We start from the raw sequence: 23,151 nt of genomic DNA on the forward strand, positions 1-23,151 counted from the left end.
ACAACTCCAAGCTAGAGGAAACAGCCATCTCCCTCTTTTGTGATACTCAAAGAAGATCTCCCTCCCACTGAACTAGCCTGGGATGAGGGTAACAAAGTCTTGGGTAAGGCAGAGCTTCTTTCTGCTTGTTCAAACAAACTGACTTAAAAAGAAAAAACAATTAGGGCTGGGAAGGTGGCTCAGTGGTAGAGCGTTTGCCTTGCATGCATGAGGCTCTGGGTTTGATTCCTCAGCACCACATAAGCAAAAAGAAAAAAAAGCCGAAAGTGGCGCTGTGGCTCAAGTGGTAGAGTGCTAGCCTTGAGCTGAGGAGCTGAGGGACAGTGCCCAGGCCCAGAGTTCAGACCCCCCAAAAAAACAAACAAACAATCAAGCCACAGATAAACCAAACATCACAAGCAAAGCAGAGACTCCACCAAGAGACTGGTTACAAACACAGGGGAAATATAAGATCTCCCCCACACACACACCAAAAAAAAAAAATCAAATAACTTTTTTCTTTCTAATTTTTTCTTAATTTTTTTAAAAAATGTTTTCTATTTTTTTTTTCTTTCATGATTTTTAGGTGTGTGTGTGTGTGTGTGTGTGTGTGTGTGTGTGTGTGTTTATTTCTTTTAACCTTTTGGTCCTTTATTATTATTTTTTGCATGACTTAATTACTGTTCTGCTCATCCCCAGATATATGACTGTCGTTGATTGTTAGACCTTTTCCTTCAGTATACATACTTAATTCAGAAATTGATTACTAAATTCACAACCTCTTAGGCTTAACTTCTTTAATAGTAGTATTATTTCTTTATTCCTATATAATTTTTAAGTATTCTATTAACTTTTTTTTTCCTTTTTATGTCTCTCCTCCTCTCATTCTTTCTTTTATTCTTTATACTTACATAATTTTTGTTTCATCTTTTTAAGTTTAAATTTTTTTTCATTTTGTTCTTGTTTCTTTATCTCTCTCCTTTCATTCTGTTCTACTCATTTCCTCTCTGAGATTAGGGCTTGGTTAACTGCAGTCTTTTTCTTTTTCCCTCTCTATATCCCTCTAATGCTATTTTTCCCCTCAATTCTCCCTAAGCCAATTAATTTCTGGTCTGCCGAATCCTTTTTTGATGTTCTTAGCCCATTACTCCTTAGTTGTTTGATGTTGAATAGATTGTATATGTTGAACTAGATTGTATCTGCAGTCATTTTGACTGGATAACTACAGGACTCTGGTTGATGCTTGCCTTAAAATAGTGTTCTAGCTTGAAATTGATGTTACTTTCATATCAAAGGGGCAGAACAAGCCAGAGAAACACAAGAAAAATGACAAGTCCGGGTATCTCAGCTCCCACTGAAGATAATCAGGTGACAGACAGGGGAAAGTTCCCAAAAAGCTCTACAAACACTACTGGTGAACATGGTGAATGAAAAGATTGAAAAACATAGGGAGCAAGACAAGGCAAACCAAAGATTAATACAGGAACTTCGTGAGCATGATGAGGCTAACCAAAAATTTAAAACAGGAATCTCATGAGCATGAGGAAACTAATCAAAGAGTAATACAGGAATTGAGTGAGTGTGATGAGAATAGACAAAGATCAATAGAGGCATTCATGAAATCCATAAACAGACAGCTGAAGGAATCCAGGGAGACTACAAATTGAATGTTGAATGGAGCCTGTCAGAAGGAAAGGGAGTCCAATGAAACCAAAACTAATCAACTAAGGGATTGGCGAATAAATGCTGAACACCAAATTAAGGAAGTAAATAAGTCCATACAAGATCTAAAACAAAGCTCCAACAAAGAATTTGAAGCCATCAAAGCAACCCAATTAGAAGGAAAGGAAATAAAAAACAAAGTAAAAAGTCTTAACAGTGGGTTAGACCATGCAGAAGATCGAATTTTGGGGATTGAAGATAGCCTAGATATTATGTAGAAAGAACATACAACTATCCAAGACAAATCCAAGAAATATGATAGATCTACTCAACAGTTAGACACCATCAGAAGGCCTAATCTGAAGATAATGTGTGTAGAGGAGCACCTAAAGACAAAAGTTAATGTTCTAGGAAATTTATTTAACAGGATCCTAGCAGAGAACTTCCCAAATATGCAAAAAGATAGGCCTATTCAGATACAAGAAACTTTGAGAACACCAAATAGACCAGACCTAAACAGAACATGCCACTGTCACATTATAATCCACACAGGATCAATTCAGACCAAGGAAAGGATCTTTAAAGCTGCCAAAGAGAAAAGATCAATCATCTATAAAGAGAAACCTTAGATTTCTCAGCAGAGACAATTAAAGCAGAAGAGCCTGGAATGATGTATGCCATGCCCTAAAGGCAAACAACTATCAACCAAGAATACTGTGCCCTACTAAACTCTCTTTCATAACAGAAAGTCAACTAAAACCCTTCCATAGCAAAGAAAAACTTAAACAATATATCTCCACCAAACCAGCCCTACAAAAGATACTTAAAGATGTCTTACACATAGAAAACCAAAGAGAGCACAATAAAGGCCAAGAAAATGCACCCAAACTGAGAATCCAAGAACCGTAGGAAGAACCCAGTTGTCACAGCCCCAAGAAGGTAGATAACATGGTAGGCACTACCAAACACCTCTCAATCCTAACTCTCAATATTAATGGACTTAACTCTCCAATTAAGCGGCATAGACTGTCTAGTTGGATTAAAAAGCAAGATCCTTCTATCTGCTGCCTTCAAGAGTCACACCTTGCCCATAAAAACAAACATATTCTGAGAGTAATGGAATAAAATCTACCAAGCAAAGGGCCCTCATAAAAAGGTGGGAGTTCCCATCCTAATATCAAACGAAATAGACTTCAAATTAAAATTAGTGAGAAGAGATAAAGAAAGTCGCTACATACTAATTATGGGATCTCTCCTTCTATTCACCAAACAACAGAGCACCCAAGTTTATCCAAGAAACACTACTTCCCCTCAAATCTCACATAGATCCAAAAACATTAATTCTTGGGGATTTTAACACACCACTATCCCCATTTGATAGATCAACCCGGCAAAAAAAATCAACAGAAATATCACAGATCTAAACAACTGCATAGATCAACTAGATTTAACAGACATCTACCAAATATTTCACCCAGCAACATCAGAATGCACGCTTTTCTCAGCAACACACAGAACATTTTTCAAAATAGACCACATTTTAGATCACAAAGCAAACTTGTCCAAATTTAGAAATATTGACATTATACCTTGCATTCTCTCAGACCACAAGGGAATAAAGTTAGAACTCAACACCTAAAGCCACCAAATAAAGTACTGTAACACATGGAGGCTGAACAACACACTGTTGAATCACTGGTGGGTCATGGAAGAGTTGGTTCTTCAAAAAACTTAACAAAATTGACAGACCCTTAGCAAATCCTACCAGAAAAAGAAGAGGACACGCCCAAATAAACAAACTAATAGAGGAGAATGAAAACATCGCCACAGAATATTAGAAAGGAATACTTCTCAAACCTTTATGTTAATAAGTTTGAGAATCTGAAAGTAATGGGCAATTTTCTAGCAAATAATGACATGCGGAAACTAAACCAAGATTAGTTAAACCAAATTAACAGGTCCATAACAAGCTTCGAAATAGAAACAGCAATAAGAGAACTCCCATCTAAGAAAAGCCCGGGACTGGATGGATTTACAGCTGAATTCTACAAGGCCTTCAAAGCAGAAGTCATACCAATACTCCTCCAAGTCTTCAACAAAATTGAAAGAGAAAGATCACTAGTGAACTCTTTCTATGAAACCATCATAACACTCATCCCAAAATCAGGCAGGGACTCATCAAGGACAGAGAACTATAGACTCATTTCTTTGATGAACATCGATGCAAAACTTCAAAACAAAATTTTGGCCAATTGACTTCAACAATTCATCAAAAAAAAATCATACACCATGATCAAACAGGATTCATTTCAGGGATGCAGACTGATTCAACATACACACATCAATTATTACAATTCATCACATCAACAAGAGCAAGGATAAGAACCACATGGTTATCTCAATAGATGCAGAAAAAGTATTTGAAAAGATCCAATGTCCCTTTATGATGAAGGCTCTGGAAAAACTAGGAATCCATGGAATATTCCTCAATATGATAAGGGCTGTATATGACAAATCTACAGCCAGGATTATAATGGCGAAAAACTAAAGCCATTTCCTCTAAAGTCTGGAACAGAAAAAGATGTCCACTCTCTCCACTTCTCTTCAATGCCTAGCTACAGCAATAAGACAAGATGCAAGCATAAAGGGAATCCAAATAGGGAAAGATGATATAAAACTCTCCCTTTTGCGATGACATACTCTTGTATTTGAAGAATCCTACGGACTCCACTCCCAAATTACTTGAGCTGACTCGAAACTTTGGCAAAGTAGCAGGGTATAAAATTGACCCTCAAAAATCAATGGTTGTCTTTCTTCCATTCTATTTTTTTTACCTCTCTTATCAAAGACTAGATGGCTATAGGTCGGTGGGTTCATTTCTGGGTTTTCAATTCTATTCCATTGGTCCTCAGGTCTGTTCTTGTGCCGATACCAACTTGTTTTGATTACTATGGCTTTGTAGCATAATTTGAAATTTGGTTTTGATATTCCTCGGTTCTTTCTATTAAGGATCGTTTTTGCTATTCAGGGTCTTTTATTGTTCCATATGATTTTTTGGATTGCCTCTTCTATTTTCTTGAAGAATGAAATTGGAATATTGATAGGTATTGCATTGAGTTTGTAGATAGCCTTGGGAAGTATTGCCATTTTCACATTGTTGATCCTTCCAATTCAGGAGCATGGGAGGTTTTTCCACGTTGTAAGTTCAGTTTTGATTTCCCTTTTCAGGTTTTTAAAGTTTCATCATAGAGGTCCTTCACTTCTTTGGTTAAGTTAATTCCTAGGTATTTTATTTTTTGTGGGGCTCTTATGAATGGAGTTGCTTTCCTGATTTCAGCTGCGCTCATCTCATTGTTGACATACAGAAAAGCCATGGATTTTTGAGGGTTATTTTTATACCCTGCTACTTTGCCAGTTTCTGGCTAGATCCTTACATATCACCCTGCAACAGAATCAACTCCAAATGGATCAAAGACCTCAGAACCAAAGCAGACACCCTGAAAACATTGTAGGACGGAATAAGAGAAACCCTAAGTCTCCTTGGCACGGGATGAAGTTTTCTCAATAGAGACCCAAAAGCACAACAAATCAAAGAAAGGTTGGACAAATGGGATTGCATGAAATTGCAGAGCTCCTGAATGGCAAAGGACATAGCTAGCAAGATCAATAGAAAGCCCATAATTGGGAGAAGATCTTCACTAACCATACAATGGACAAGGGTTTCATATCTAAAATATACTAAGAACTCGAAAATTAAATTCCCCAACAACAAATCCTCAAAGAAACAACTGCCCAATAAATAACTGGGCTAAAGACTTAAAGGCAAACTTCTCTGAAGAGGACATAAGAATGGCCAATAGACATATGAAAAAATGCTCAACTTCTCTATCCATAAAATAAATGCAAATCAAAACAACATTGAGATTCCACCTCACTCCAGTTACATTGGCTATAATCAAGAATTCTAATAACAGATGCTGGAGGGGTTGTGGACAGGAAACCTTACTGCATTGTTGGTGGGAGTGTGAACTTGTTCAACCACTTTGGAAAGCAGTATGGAGGTTCTTCAAAAAGACTCCACATAGAACTCCCCTATGACCCAGCAATCCCACTTTTGGGCATTTACCCAAATGATCACAAACAAGACTATACTACAGCTACCAGCACAACTATGTTTACTACAGCATTATTTACCATAGATGAGATATGGAACCAACACAGATGTGCCTCAGTAGATGAATGGATCAAGAAAATGTGGTATATATACACAATGGAATGCTATATCTCCATCAGAAAGAAGGTCATCGCCTCATTTTTTAGAAATGGAAAGACTTGGAAAAAATTATATTAAGTGAAGTAATCCAGCCCAAAGAAATATAGGCCCCATGGTTGCCCTTGTTTGCAATAACTAGTATATGTCTGGGTCAAGCAGATAAAGGTCAAAAGCTATGTACATATGACCTGATACGATGATGTTAAGCGGAATGAAACCCAAGATAGGGACACAAGTATTTTTTTTCTTTCTTGCTATTGTTTCTAACATATTTATAATGTACCACGTGATTTTTTTTGTTTCTTTTGTTTCTCTCTTTCCTTCCCCACGGTATAACCCCTGTTCTCCCTGTATTTGATGTTGGTGCCCTGTATCTTGTATATACACTTCTCTAATTTGTGGACTGGAAGGGGAAAAACAAAATGCTTAAATAAGGATACAGGTTGACCCATTGTAACAATGAGATGTACAAGACAGTAAGTTGAAAAATGAACTTTACAGTTGTGGGCGGGGGGGGGGGGGGTGTGGTGGCAGGGAGTATAGTTGTAGAGGTGGGAGGGAAGGGAGAGTAGGGAAAAAACAAAGGAGGAGGCAACAATGCTTGGTAGGAAATGTACCTATTACCTTGCTCATGTAACTGTAACCCCTCTGTACAGTATTTTTCCAAAAATAAAACATATATAAAAATGTATCTTGATTTTGCAGCTAATGGCTAATGATTTTGCTTAATTTTAGCAAAAAACAATCTGAAAAAAGTTAAAAGAATATGTGATAACAAATCAGTAATGAAAATAATTCTTTAGCATTATACTAAATAATTTTATCTAATTTGCTTTAGTAGTTCTCTTCTTTTCTCCTTTATATTTTTGAGGATGATTAAATCAGGGGCTTCAAAATGTTAGGCCACTGCTCTACCAATGAGATATATTGAGATATGCCACAATTCAATTTTGGTAGTATTTATTTTATACTAGACGTTGCAGTAAAATTATCATGGTCTTACATAGCTGTGTCTCAGAAAGGACCCAACACATTTATTTGCTCTTCAAGAGCATGTTATTATATGCCTAAACTTTTGGTCTATGTTAATCCATAACCTGAAATTTACACAAATAAATTGAAACAGTGTATTTCCATTCTGGGTCTACAAGAATATAAAAAACATATGAAAACACTTTAATAAACTCTTATAGAAATGTCTAAGCATTCCTTATCTGTTTTTCTGGAGAACTATAAGGAACATATTACTAATGGACAGATCTCATTTTAGTAGGTTGAGGTATGAATCGGGTCAACTAGTTCAGATAAGTCTCTGTCTACAGCATTAGAATTTCTTATAACAAGAAATAAACACTTACCTAAAAGTTATAGTTACCTGTGTTCAAGAACTAGATAGCTAATGAAAGCTTTTGGGTTTAAGAATTGTGGCTGTTTTAAGTTGAAAGATTTCAACCTCATTCCATGCTATTTTGACTGTAGCATAAGATTACAGCTATGTTTTGGTCAGAAGCAATTTCCTATTTCCCTAAGGTAGAGATTCAGTGTTTTTTGGGCATCAGACAGGTTGCAAGAAAAAGGTGTAATGAAAGACAGACTGTTAAGATTTTATTTAAATGAAAAACAAAGAGAAGTCTCACGATGGAGGCTCTTAGGTCCCAGAGCAAGCTCAAAGCCTAGTAAAAAAGATTGAAATTTCTAGGGACTTAGTAAGAAGTAGAATTCAGAGTCAGGATTCTACAATCTGTGCTGCAGGTGCAGCTTTCCCCAAGAAGTATGGCTGAGGCAATGTTCCATCACAGAGAAGGTTCTTTATAGGTCTCTTCCACTGCAGTGGGCAAAACAGTACTTGCTACTTTTAAATTCCTGAGTGGAGATTACACATGCTTCTGAGCACTACTAAAGTTTTTAGCTTTAAATTGTTAATGCCAGCCATCTCTAGAAAAGATACTTCAAATTCCATTCTGCATGCAGGACTAACAAAATAACTATGGGAAGCCAAAGCATGATAAATAACCACAAACTCAAACATTCAATTTCTCCATTACAGTTCTAGGATAGTGTTAGTTTAACTTTGGGCTAGAGATGAAGAACTTTGTTTATAGGTAGGGTCTTTGGCTAGAAGCACTGGAAATAACCACTATGGCACCTGACTAAAAAAATACATATTTATAAAAGAGTAGGCACCTGGCAACTGGGGTGTTACCTCTATAAACTACTGAGCTTTGCAAGCAAGCTAAGTGTCACTCCTGGAGACAGTATGCTGGTGCATAAATGGATTTTCTCCCTCCAAAATGTGATTGCAGAGTACCAAAATTAGCTTCTTGCTGAGCGAGTTAGCCCAATTGAGTTTAAATTCACACGTCATGGACTTAAAACACCTGGAACAAATTGAGTGACATCCTGGCAAGACTGCGACCAGAAAACTCAAAAGGCTTTGGTATCATTAAATACAGATCATTAAATACTGAGTTCTACAAAACCTTTTTCCCCCTGTAATAATACCTTTTAGAAATGAAGATTGGATTGTAATCTTACTTTGAGGGTATAATTTAAGTTTTTATTAAAAAATTCTTGAGCCCATATATTTGTGGTGGATTAAGATTTTTTTACACTAGCAAATGAATTTGACTTCTGCTAGCAAGAAGGAGTACAAGCTGTAAGTGTTTGATAAATCCAGGTCTACCTCAGCATGAAGAATCCATTCTGAGACAGAGCTGAAGATGTTGGAGAGAACTAGTATTGTGCTGTTAGTTCATCACATTTGTGATCAAAAAAAGAAGAGAATTTAAACTTTTCATATTATGAAAGTGACTCACAGATAGATGTGGTGGCACAAATCTGCAATGCCAGCACTTGGGAGACTGAGGCAGGAAGATTGTTAGTTCAAGGTCCGCCTAGGTTGCATTGTCTGGCCCTGTGTCAGAAATGCTGCTTCTACATTTAGACTTTAATTTCTCTTAAGGCTTCATCATAAGATCAAGTTAACATTCAAATACGAGTATCACTGAACATTTTAATGTTATTTTAAGTTACTGCTGAATCTCTGACACACTTTGTTCTAGGATTGGCTGGTTTGGGGTGAGCAAAAAAAAGAATAGATACTGATTTGAGGTGTTGGCTGCTGACTGTGAATTGAGCTTAATTCATTCATGATTTTATCCAGTTCAGAAAATTAAAATTAAAATTTTCTAATTTAGCAATAAACTTCTAGCAAGATAATAAAGTACCACAATTCTCATTCATATTAACTACAAAAATTGCAAAATGCACATAAATGAGCTTAGTAGTAATGGCCTAGGACCCACAAATGTAAAGCCTTATTGAAGTTCATAAGACAAAATGAGTCAATAAAAATCATACCCTATTCATAGACAGGAATTCTTGGTAGCATTAAGTAGAAGTTCCAAATTCCATGAGTAAAGTCAATATAGTTGTGATAGAAACCCATCAGAGCTTGGGAAGGAAATTTGAGAGGATCCGAGGAAAGAATTATTTTATTAGTTATATAAATATATAAATTCCTGGAAATACCCAAAAGTTTTTCTTTAACTAGTGAACAATTGCTTCCCTACTTGATAACACAACATAGTTTAAGCTTTTTATACTGATAATGAAAATGGAAAACTAACAGATATAAAGTCAAGAATCCATCAGTATATTTGAGTATGTATTAAAACCCAGCATATAAAGGCAAGAATCCATCAATATATTTGAGTATCTATGGAAACCCAGCATACAGGAAGTTTCATAGGTGCTAGTAATTGATACTACTCTTTTCACAGTTACCATAAAATGATCATTATTGGGTCAATTATTGGTCAATTATCAATGCCATCATCATACATTCCCAATACATTGTGCTCAGCATTGAGTAAGCTCAGAGTCAATATTGCTTGGATGAAATTGATATGAATGAGACATTGTTAAATAACTATACTTTATAACAAAAATAAATCTAGGAACTTTTCAGAAGGTTTTAGACCATTTCTATAGGTAAGTGCAATATGAAAGCTAACAAGCAAGCACAGTGGTAATGCCTAGGTAAGTATTATTTATATTATATTTTTGTAATTAAGTATTATATTTTTGACATTATTATTATATTTTTACTAGGTGAAAGGAATATGAAACAGTGAATCACAGTACTTATATAATCCTTGCTACATGTTTTAAATTTATGTTCTGTCTGTAAGAAGATAAATTTGCTTTTCTACACAAACTTCTGTGAGTGCCAAAGGATAGAATACTGTTAATACACTCATGAAAGCCAGTCTCTGCTGATAAAGAATTATTGTCCAATTACTGAGATAGTATAAGAATACTTCTGAAACAAAGTTCATATAGTTTTTTTATATTGGACACCAAGGATCACACACACATAAAGTCACCTTACAATCTGAATGTTTTACCTTTGTTTCATTTGCATAAAATTTCATCACACAAATGCACCACCAAAAGAAAAGTAAGGAAAGGTGTGGGTATTAAGAGGGGTGAGAATATTGAAGAGGGTGACACTGATGAACTGCATTCTATTCATAAATTGTGTGTTAGATGGCAACACCTTTGTACAATTACTTAAAGAAATTTTTAATATGTAAAAAATAAAATTAAATATTTTTTAAAATATCCAAGTCCAAGTTGTTGTTTTTTAAAGTGGAATTCATTTTACTTCTGATCATAAATTACTTATTTTTGGCTCTTGTTAATAAACTGGGATATTGTTAAGGGGCTGAGTTGAGATAATGTTTTTTTTTAATAGTTCAAAGCGTTAAACATACTTTATAATGAAATTTCTTATAATTGCAATTTCATTTCTTTAGAAGTCCAAAAACTATATGAATTATTTTATGTTTCCATGTAACAGTAACAGAAAAGAGGTAAGTGAAGAGGCTTTGCAGCTAGTATCAAAACATCTTTAAAATATATAAATTACAGCTGGGCACCGGTGGCTCACGCCTGTAATCCTAACTACTCAGGAGGCTGAGATCTGAGGATCGCGGTTCAAAGCCAGCCCGGGCAGGAAAGACCGTGAGACTCCTATCTCCAATAAACCACCAGAAAACCGGAAGTGGCGCTGTAGCTCATGTGGTAGAGCGCTCGCCTTGAGCTGAAGAGCTGAGGGACACAAGCCGAGTTCAAACCCCAAAACCGACAAAAAAAAAGAAGATAAATTACTTATGCCCTTAACATGTGACACTTTTGAGCACACATGAGCTTTATTTGCTTGTTTAATTTCTTTCCAGCTACATCCCAAGGCTTAATCAGTTTGGAGCTGGTGTGCCATCCTGCAGGGGAAATGCATTAGCTGCTGTTAAGAAAGCCTCGTACTTTACCCTTAGATGTACAAGCATTTTCATTCATTGTAGATCACACCAATCACACAGGGGGGAAATAAATATATATTACTGTAGACTATGACCCAGACATAAAAACATTGATATATTCTTTTGTTCTATAGTAGCTCTGATATGGAAAATGCATAATAACTGTATTATATTTCGGTGCCTTCTGTGGATGTCAGGCAAACACTTTAACGTATGTGTTATTTTACTTCATTGGATCTAATTTCCTGTCATTTAGATATTAATACCCCATAAATATTCAAAAACTGTAATTTTTAGGAGTTTTTTTTGTATGCAACTAGTATTGCAATCTAAGTTGAGGCCTCTAAAGTGCACTATTATTTAAGTCTTCTTAAAACTTTAGAAAAATAACTGCATATCATGTGTTAAAGGAAAGTTCCCCCTCTTATGAAGGAATTGAACAAATTATAAAAGATATTACATAATTCATTGTTATTGAAACTCATTGGCAATTTTTTCACAAGGTTAGCTTAGAGAAAAACAATGAGAAAACAGTAAAAACAAAAATGAATCTTATAAATCTTATTTTCACTTGAAAGGAAAGAAAATTTTCTCTTAGCAAATATCAACATTTTTACATTAGTACAACCTTAGTAATTAAAATATTACTTTCAGGGCTAGATTTATAATCCCAGCTAGTTAGGAGGTGGAGATAGTGGAAATATGATCTGAAGCTAACCAGACTAAAGTTCAAGAATCTAAAATAAGCTAAAAGCAAAAGAACCAATGGTATGTATCAAAAGATAGAATACTTTTCTTCTGTGTAAGGATCTAAGTTCAATCACCAACACTACCAAAAATATATGCATGCATATTTGTGTCTAGAGAAAGAAATGTGGCAGGAGTCTCTTTAAGATCTATTTTAAAAAAAAAACGTGTTTGGCTTATATATCTGACAAGTTCAGGAGTAGTATTAAGTCTTAGTCTAGAGTTCTGGAAGCTGTCAGCAAAAGTTTAAATATTCCATTTTCAGTTCAACTCTAAAATAGTTTCCTGGTATTTCAAGGTCTTAATGATACTTAGTGCTTTGTTCTGTGAAAAACATTTCTCACTAAATACTTGTATCAATCTCTACATGAGGCTCTGATTGGATGAACTTGAAACTTATACACAGCACAAGTACTGCTTTAACAAAACATTCAACGTGTCATGTCCATTTCTGTGCAAGGTTATTAGGTCTGTTTTTGAAGCTAATGAAAAGAAATTAAATCTTAGATGGAAAAGTAATAGTTTCAAAATTATAATACATAATAGATATTATATGTAATCAACGTTCATAATCCTAATTAAAAATTATCTTCCAAATATCTGTTTTTGTCCATATGAAAGTTCATTTTAAATGTAATGATTCCAGAAATCCTAAGTAACTTTGGGGAAGCATGTATTGGGAGGAAGGGAGAGAAGGAAGCAGGAAGAATTGGGAGCCAAAAGTTCATGTAATTAGCCACCAATAAAAATGTATGTACATATTAGGTGGTCTATTATAGAAAATGGTAAGAAAAAAAAAAAGCTAAAAGAAAGAAAATTGGATCCAAAATTGAAACGTACACACAGAAATGTCCCATTTCAGAAGTTTGTAATGAAAACAACAATGACAATTTGAATACTTATAGCAGGCAATCTGGAAAAAGAAAAAGAAAAAAAAGATTTTGAAAAATGCAATGTTGTTTAGGAAAACGATAAAGTTTCAATGGAGAGACTACGTCCAAGAAAGCCTTTAAGAATGTTATAGAATGGAGAGAAGGAAGGAAGGTGAATATGCTCATAATGCTCAATGTATACACGCGAAAATGGAACAAGAAAAGGGAGGAGAAGGGGGGGAAGGATAAACAATGAGGAAGAAATGCATCACATCCATCAAGGCACATGTTGTGAAGAAACACCTGAAAAACTATTTCAAGATAACAATTAAAAAGGAAGATTTGCTATCAGAAGAAATAAAGAATTCTATCAATAGGAGACATAATTTTATAAATAATCATAAAATGTTCTGGAAAGTATACTGAAAATTATCAGAAGTTCAATATTCAAATGCCATTGTGAAAACAACTTCATAATTTAAAAATATGTGAAAGAAATTATTAAAATGAAAAAGAAATCAGTAGAAAAATTAATAGATTGACTAGAAAATAATTAGAAAACTAATAGAAAATTAAAATACGGACTAAGGATCTGCCTAACAAGCATAATGCTCCAAGTTCAAATATCAGTACCACCATAGAGAAAAAAAAAAATGAAACATACAGTTCATTATCTGGTAGGATTGTATTCTCTTTCTTTTAGGAATTTTCTTAAGACAGGATTAAAGTTTCCACATCCTTCCTATTTTCAATCCAGGATGGCATTTATTCTACATAACATTTTCAGGACATTTTATCTCATCACACAAATCTAATAACACCAGTTACAATAGGAAAACAATCACTTCACCATTATATTCAAGTTGTTAGTAAACTTTCCTAAGAATTGAGATTATAAGGCACACTTGAGTTTCTCGAAGAATAATAAGGCTTCCATTCATTTTATCATAGTTTTATAAACTAAATTTTTGGCATATGTGGTATATGATAAATATGTGGTGTATACTTAAAATGCAAAATTTAACCACAAAATTTTGGATTTTACCACATTGCTTAGCATATGTGCCTTGTTTTTCTTGTTCAGGAACAAATGCCAGAATTCTGATAATATAATTATCCCAAATATTTCAGCACACAATTTCAATAAGCAAGCTGTGGTAAAAAAAAAAAAAAAAAAAAAAAAAAAAAAACTGAACTCTTTATCTCAAGAAATAAAGCTATTAATATTCAGTTTTTTCTAATTCTGCCTTTTCAATCTGTCAAAGAAACTGGTATGAATTATAACACTTTTGAAACTAGCAAGACTTTCCTCTATTTCTTTTAATTGGCCTTTGATTAACCAACTTGTTAATTTTCAAGCCCCATTACCTAAAAAATGAAAATAATATGAGAAATTGTGAAGGTAATTTCAGGCAGGGCAGAGGATTTTGATAGCCCCTATATGATTAAATAGAATGTGTACAATTATATTGTTCATATTGTGACGTTTCACTGTTCCCCATTGGCTTTGGTTGACTTGTGTAATTATATAATTGTATTTGAATGTGCATATACTGGACAAATGGGTTTAATCAGACACTCAGTTCCAAGATACTGAGATTAATGGGTCTCTTGGGAAAATGTATGTATACTACTATATGAATAAGTGTTGTCTGTAATAAGGAGCTAATAACCAAAATATTAAAAAATCAGAAAAGATGGAATTCCTAAAGAGAAATATCAAAAGCTCTTCCTTCTTCTCTTGACACTTGCCCTAAAAGCCATTATGGAAATTGGCTGGGGGAGAAGTAGAAACCTTGATATGGAAACTACTTTCTCTGCACAAAAATGGAGAAAAGGCTGACTCCTTTAAATCGGAATCAGACTTCATAATTTTAGCCTCCAGGATAATCAATGGCCATTACTAAGTCTATGTGTTTCACATTAGTTCATACCAGGACTCTGAATTTAATGCAATTGTAGAAGTGTTTGAGGTGACAGCAGTGCTTGGAATAGAATTATGTTCAAAACTGTTAATGTAGAAACTGATTATCTGGTAGTTGGGGAGTTTGTATGAGATATATCACATTGTTCAATGATGAAAACTATTCCAGAAGAAATAATGGAAAGTACATTTCAGGTGTGGGCTGAATTTATCTATGAAATGCACCAAACGTATTTTAAAAAGTCATCAAAGAGTCTCCAGTATTTCCTATGAATGTACACTGGAACTATAATTTCAATGAGCCTTTTCTAGATATTTTAGCAAAAAAAAAAATTGAATGAGGAAAGTCTGAATGGTTTCTTGCATCATTATGAGAAAATTAATCTCAACAGAGCAATGAATACATAGTCATTAAGCATGGCTTCATGTCCTCACAAAGGGGGATGTAAATTTTTCAAGGCATCATAAATTCAGTGCAAATGGAATTCCTTTTGTCAGCTTTGACTGTCTTCACAGCTTCACATGACCATTGTCTGGCAGTAGCCAACGGCTTGTTTTACAGGCCATCCTGTGTGGCAGGACTTCATTGTACTTATCTTTATCATGTCCCTGATTGGGTCTTGGTTGCTCTCTCAGACAGCATTCTACCTGACAAACTGTTTTACTTACCTACTTGAAGCTTTTCCAGCTTAGTGTTTTCCTTTTGCTTTGCCCCTGCTGTGACATATTAACTTTAGGACCCAATTGTTTTTATTCTATGTATATTGAAAAGGCACTGTGCAGAGGGTCAGGCAATGAGTACATTTTAAAAAATAGTTTCTCAGTTTTTTTTCCCCACCCTATGGATCACTGTTTAATTGTGGCTTGTTGAGGGGGGGAGCAAAAACAAAATGCTTCCCATTCAACTTTATCCTCTATAAAACATAACTAATGGCTGACGACAGATAACATTCTCATTCTGTAAGAGTGACTATTTTCCAACCTTAGTTCAGATGATTAAAATGACTAAAGGTGACATTATTATGATCGAGCAGGGCAAGGTTCGAATCACCCACAGCAAGCCAAAGTACATAAGACTATACATTTTTACAAAGATCCTTAGATTACTGGTCTCTTACATTCCCTCTGCTCTGATTCTCATTCCCGTTGAGATAGAAGAAGGTGCAATGATAAATCTGCTTTGGTTGTAGTGTCAAAGCAAGCTGACACAGGGCGCGGGTGGGAAGAGGGACAGGGAGAAAAGAATCTAGTCCCCCTGTTGTACTGGAGTCCACAAAGACAATAGCAGCCATCTGACTCTTTTAGAACCCCATTCTCGGGCTGGGAAGGTGGCTCGGTGGTAAAGCACTTCCCTTGCATGCATGAGGCCCTGGGTTCGATTCCTCAGTAACACGTAAGAAAAAAGCCGGAAGTGGAGCTGTGGCTCAAGTGGTAGAGCGCTAGCCTTGAGCTGAAGAGCTGAGGGACAGCGCCCAGGCGCGAGAGTTCAGGCCCCATACCCAGACCCCCTCAAAAAAATAGAACCCCATTCTCCAGCTCTCCTTCTTTCCTCTTCCATGAAAGTGAGACCAGATTCACCTATTATGCTTTTGCCCAAATAAAGTGGCATGTGTTTGCAGAACATCTTGTTTTCTTCTTATTCATATTTTGACTTGGCATTTATAGCAGTTGGATGAAAAACAGAAAAAAAAGAAAGAAAAGAAAAAGCCACAGTCGGATTTGTCTGCAACAGACAGTCTAATTAAATTGGAGGGGAGGGACAGATGCACAAAGCTACAGAACTGCTCATAATACAAAACATGGCAGATTCAGTTTGGAAAAATCTGGCAAGATACTGCCAACAATTTCTGCCCACTGCACTAAGCTGAAATACGTAATTATGTTAAGTTCTCTTATTTTAATTCCAATTTCATATATATCACTAATGCATCGGAAAGAAGCTTAGAAAGCCATTATTTAGACTGTGATAAAAGAAAAATATACCCATGATTCATAAATGCTATAATTTCCTTCTGACTCAGGTTTTTTCAATAATAAGAATGTTAGTTTTGAAAATAAATATTGATGCGCAGAGTTTTTATCTTACATGATTCAGAATCAATGATGGTCCTTGGCTTTGTATCAACTGGCAATAATCAAGTGTACCATCATCTATTTCTAATATTGCACACTCTTCTAAACATAAACTCCTGTGAAAAGAAGCCACAAAGTTGCCTGCATTCTAGTGCCAAACCCTTTGTGGACATTTTTAGACTCTCACATAGCTGGAAGCTTCCATGTCGTTACTGTGCAACAGTTTGCTAATCTCACATTGCTGTTTCATCCCATCCACCCCCACTGCAGGCCTCGCCACCTTTCAATGTGTAAATTACATTTACACATTTGTAGGTAAGAATGTCTCACACAAAAATCCACTTAAACATTTTTACAAGGTTTGTGTGCCTATGCGGATATAATAGTTTCAGAAAATAATAGTTACAAAATCATCACATAACCAAATTCACTGAAGAGCTAACAATGGAAACAACCCTAACTGAAATGAATGTCAGAAAGAATGAAACTTTTCCTAAGAATCCATGTTGTTGGGAATCATTAGAAAATAGGAAAGGGAGTTCGTTTTTCAACATAGTGTCTTGTACATCTCATTGTTACAATGGGTCAACCTCTACAATTTAGGTTGGGAAGGGAGGGACAGGGGGAATAGGGGGTGGGGGGGGGAGTGTAGTTGTGGAGGTAGGATGGAAGGGAGAGTAGGGGAAAAACAAAGGAGGAGATAACAATGCTTGATAGGAAATGTACTCAAGACCTTGCTCATGTAACTGTAACCCGTCTGCACAGTATTTTTACAATAAAAAAAGTATTAAAACAAAAAAGAAAATAGGAAAGAGAAAAGCTGGCCATAAAATATGTGAGGTAGAGGGGGATGGAAGAAGCTTCATATGAGTGGTAAGATTTCCCAGCAACAATACTGAAGCTGGAAAACAGCGGAGAAAAATCTTAACATTGCTAAGGGAAAAGGATGTCCCACTTAGAATCATGTAAAAAGCCAAGTAATTAAAGGTAAAGACTGAACATTCAAACGAAGGCCACTTTCAGCCATGCAAGTCATCAACAAATCTATGTCTACTGGGGGTTTAATCAAGAAAAGTCAGGAAAGACTTGGAAAAAATTATATTAAGTGAAGTAAGCCAGGCCCAAAGAAACATAGATCCCATTGTTTCCCTTATTTGCAATAACTAGAATTTGTCTGAGTCAAGCAGAAAAGGTCAGATAAGTTGATGTTAGTGGAATGAACCCCAAGATAAGTATTCAAATGTTTTTTTTTGTTTTTTTTCCCTTTCATGAGATTGTTTCTAACATATTTATAAGGTGATTTCTTTGTTGCTTTGTATGTCCCTCCCCCATGATGTAACCCCTGCTTTCACTGTATTTGATGTTGGTATAATTTGTGGAGGGGAAGGGAAAAAACAAATCGTTTGACTAGGGATACAGGTGGACCCATTGCAACAATGAGATGTACAAGTCATTAGTCGAAAAACGAACTTTACAACTTTGGTGGGGGGTGGGGGAAAGATGGGGGGGAGTATGGGAATGGATGGGAAGGGGAAACAAAGAGGAGGCAACAATGCTTGATAAGAAATGTACTTGTTATCTTGCCCATGTAATTGTAACTCCTCTGTACGGTATTTTCACAATAAAAAAAAAAAAGAAGTCAAAGTAACAAGTGAACACTGTGGACCCAGGAAAGGGGAAATGCACATTAAGAGGGATCAATAAAACCTTTTATATGACATTGTGTAGACACATCTATATATAAAATTCACTCGATCCCGGATTAAGCCAAAGAAATAACCTGTCCCAAAGATTTCATTCAAAATTTTAAAAAAACTCATGGGATAACTACTGTGATTGCATAAGATATGATGACAAAATTAGGGGAGAAGAGGGCATGCATAATAGATAAGCATTGAGAAAGCTAAACATTACCAATTGTGAGAAAAAGTAATTAGGCATCCTACATGGCTCAGTTGAGAAAGTAATCACATAATTACGTGAGTTATAATAAGATACAGAGTAAATATCAACCTTACAGAAATCATTTTAAGGAAAAAGGTTGGCACAGAAAAAAAGAATCAGCAAAAAAGAATGAGGAAATTCATAACCACTGGAACCAAAAATTTAAAGTAATACAGATATAGATATAAATAATTTTATATAAATATAATGTTTATATAAAATGTTTATATAAAATGTATATAATTTAGTTAAAATTCTAAATATTTACAAAATATTTATTTAAATATAAATTTTATATAAATATCAATTTTTATATACATATAAAAATTTGAACCTCAGCTAGCATGTTGGGATCTTCTAGCCAGTCATTTGGTGAACAACTAGTATCAGAAAGTATGATGAAAGTCGGGTGGCAGTGGCTCACGCCTGTAATCCTAGCTACTCAGGAGACTGAGATCTGAGGATCGCGGTTCAAACCCAGCCCAGGCAGAAAAATCCATGAGACTCTTATATCCAATAAACCACCAGAAAACTGAAAGTGGTGCTGTGGCTCAAGTGGTAGAGCATTAGCCTTGAGCTGAAGAGCTGAGGGATAGCCCAAAGGCACAGAGTTCAAGCCCCACAACCAACAACAACAACAAAAAAAAGAAAGTAAAGAAGAAAATATGAGTGTGCATGCACATACACATACACATACATATTTAGATCAAACATATTTGTACATGTATTCATGGACTGCTTCCTTAAATCATGAAAAGCATTTGGTTGTTCAACTTCCTGATAAGTCTTTTTGTCAATTTCTGACCAGTGAGCTTTAATCACTGTCTCAGCCTACATAGATATTTGTGATCTTTTTGATAATTGAGCATCACAAACTACAATATTCCTGTATAAAGTTCAGGTATCATCATCACTTGGATCTTCCTGGTGTTGTGACCCTGTGCTATGGTGATAAATTCTTTTGGGAATTCTCTTTGGAATGGTATCCAGTATGCAGGTAGACTGCACAGGGTTCAAGGACTCGCTCCCTTTCTGACAGCTGTAATTTCCCAAGCTAAAACTCGGTTTGTTGCTTTCCAAAGTGAAATTAATAGTACTCCTACTTCAGAAGATGACATGTCAAATGAAGTAGGCCATACAATGAGTTTATTGTAGGACTTGGCAATACTAACTTGAAAAGAAAAGTTAGCTATCACTTACTTTTATTATCCTTCAGGCCCAGGTTTGAAGGTATGTCATCACCTCTACAAGTCTCCACTTCCTCAACAGCTTGGACAACTTGCCTTTCCATATTCCTAACCCTCCATGAGCTGGGAGCCCAGGATTTTTATACAAGTGAAAGGTGTAAGCATGTCTATGGCTTTCCAAAGATCTGTAAAACAAATACACAATGGGGATTACATATGAAAAAATAATTCCAATTTCCTCAGCAGAGTGAATTCAAAGATTAGGTCAGTCTCAACAAAGGAAAAACATCAAATTCCCAAGATAAAATTTTGGCTTTTCATGTAGGTCTTGTATAACATTGAGAAAAATAAATAGAACCTGGAAAACTATGTATTTTTTTTTTAAATTTGCACCGATTTGTAAAAAAGAAAAGAAAAAAAAGAAACCATAAGGCAAACATAAAATTTTGAAAATAAGAAAAATTTTCTAGTGGTAAGGACAGCACACATCTTCACAGTAGATGAAAAGTCTTAACGTCCACAACTACAATGTAGAGGTAGTTCAACGGCCCTGCGTCCAAAGGTTTGTAAAAATCAAAGGATTCTAGGCGTTTTACACTCATTTCAATGTTGTATTGCTTTATTTAAAATAAGATTCTAGGATGGATAAGCAATGATGAAATATCTGAAGGATAAGGTATTAAATATACCCAAATCATGATTTTAACTTGTATAGGATATTTCAGAGATAGATGGATCGATAGACAGACAGAGAGACACTCATGCATGCATGCTTGCTCAAGCACACACAGTGCATTTATACATGGTTTTAGTCCCAGATGACGTACTAGTAAAAGATGTATGATGATATTTCAAACTTGAATCTCAATTCATTGCGTATAGTCTCACCTACTACGTAATCATAAACTCACTTACTTAGCAAAATAATGTGTAACATTTTTTTCCTCTTTGCTCATGGATTGGAATCCAAAAACCAGACTGAGATACAAATAAAAAGAGTACTTAGACTGCCATCTAGTACACATTTTTCTGCATAGCATAATTTCCAAAGCTGATTGAATAAAATCTTTAGCATTGAAACAAATACATGCTTCAGCACAACTGCTCTTTTATGATTTGATATCCTACATATATTTTTGATATTCTTTACATATTTTTCATTCTGTGATCTCAATTCTCCTTCTGAGATTCATAAACATTCCAGTTTGTGTATCAGTTTAGTAACAATACATTCAGTTGCTCCGTATGTAAAATTTTAATCTATTAAGGATTTTCTTCAAAGGCTATATTTAAAGTATTCTTACTAACTGGTTATTGCCCTTCTCAAGACAATACTCAGAGATTTGAACTAAGAAGCTCTTCGGATTGAAGTTTTATAAAGTGAAGGAGCACACACCACAAGAGGTTGGAAGAATTCAAATGTGCTTGAAATGGACCCAACAAAGCAATATGTCAGGACTTAGAACACCTACAATGAGAGCTAAAACTGGATCAGTAAATGTTCTGGCTTGGCCTGAGTAAACAGTAAGTTAGAGTCCTAACTACTTAACAATAGAATAAGACTAGGGGTTGTGTTCCTTGCCTGTAATCCCAGCTACTAAGGAAATATAGATAGGTGGATCACAGTCTGAGGTGGGACCCCAGGCAAAACTGTAAGGCCCTATCCAGAAAATAACTAATGCAAATTAAAAAAAAATCAGGGCAGGGTTCAAGCACCTATCTAGCAAGCACAAAGCTCTGAGTTCAAACCCCAGTAAAATTAAATTTAAAAAATTAAATATAAAGAAGAATGTCCAGTCCTTTCACACATTTCTGGAGCAGCTACAAAAATGATGGAAATACTCAATGTCACTGTGTGGTTGAAAAGTTGATAAAGTTGTCAAGGATTAAAGTCTAGACAAGTACTGTCTGATGAGGCCAATGTCATTGAGCTTAATTTACACATTTTTACTGATCTCTCATTATAACCCAGGACTACACTTTTATGATACAAGGACAAATAAGTCACAGCTTATATTGTGAAACTTTCACCATATGTTGGTGTTATAAATTTATAAGTTTCTAAATCTTTTAACAGGATGACATGTGGTATAATAGAAAACCCTTCTCTGCAGATTTTCTATTAAGGATTGTCTGCTAGACAACTAAAATGATCCCTATAGTAATCATATAACTTAAATGTTATTTTAATTACTGACTGTTTTTATTGTAAATCAGGTAATTTCAAAATGGAATAAATAACCAAATACTATACAACTTTGTATTTTATTAAGAATTAAAATATTTGAATAAGTAATATAAAATGATAAAATTTCACTAATCACTGTAAAATAGAAAAAAAGAATCTAATTTAATGTCAAACTTATAAGTTAATTGTAAAAATATTGTGAAAAGATACTCAATAATTTATTCTTTCAAATCCTTCGATTCATGGTTTGTTAATAAATTCTAATCTGTTTTTAGAGTATTTACTTTAGAAAGTTCAAGATAACGAACAATTTTATGCCTCGGAAATGATTACAATGATCCCTTTCAGTTTTTGCAACCATCAGCAACTTTTATTCAGTCATATTTTCTAGCCAACTGTAATTTGAAAACTCTTCCGTGAGGTTTTGAATTATAAAAACATGAAAAACAACTATATGTGTATTTCAAAATATAGAACTTCAGGTGGACTTAAAAAAATTCACTGTGCTTTACTGTGGTTTTTTTTTTTGGCCAGAAGAAATGTAGAAATATGTAAGTAAAATGTCTAGTTCAATAAATACAAAATGAATTCAATCATAAAGTACCACAGGTAGGCAGCCTGATTTTCTCACAGATTGACAGGCTGATCTCTAAGATCCTGGGGTCAGCAGGGTCAGTTTCTTCTGAATCTGATCAGAGTATACATGATGCTCCTTTCTTCATCTAAATCTTACTTGTTCCTGGCTGAAATCTAACTTTTTATATATTTCTAGATTTTTAGTTACTAAATATTAAGAACAAGGATACTGATGCTATGAATATTACATTTCATGTATTCTGAGACCTTTACAATATGACTTGTTATTTGAATATCTACAGGTTCATTTTCTTCAATTGAATATTATTGAAAAATGTTACACTATTTATTGTCTAATCAATGTTCTGATATTCTGGAACTCATATATAAAATGTAAACATG

The sequence above is a fragment of the Dipodomys spectabilis genome, unplaced genomic scaffold (genome assembly GCF_019054845.1).
Source record: "Dipodomys spectabilis isolate Male_0828 unplaced genomic scaffold, ASM1905484v1 ptg000043l, whole genome shotgun sequence".
NCBI lineage: Eukaryota > Metazoa > Chordata > Mammalia > Rodentia > Heteromyidae > Dipodomys > Dipodomys spectabilis.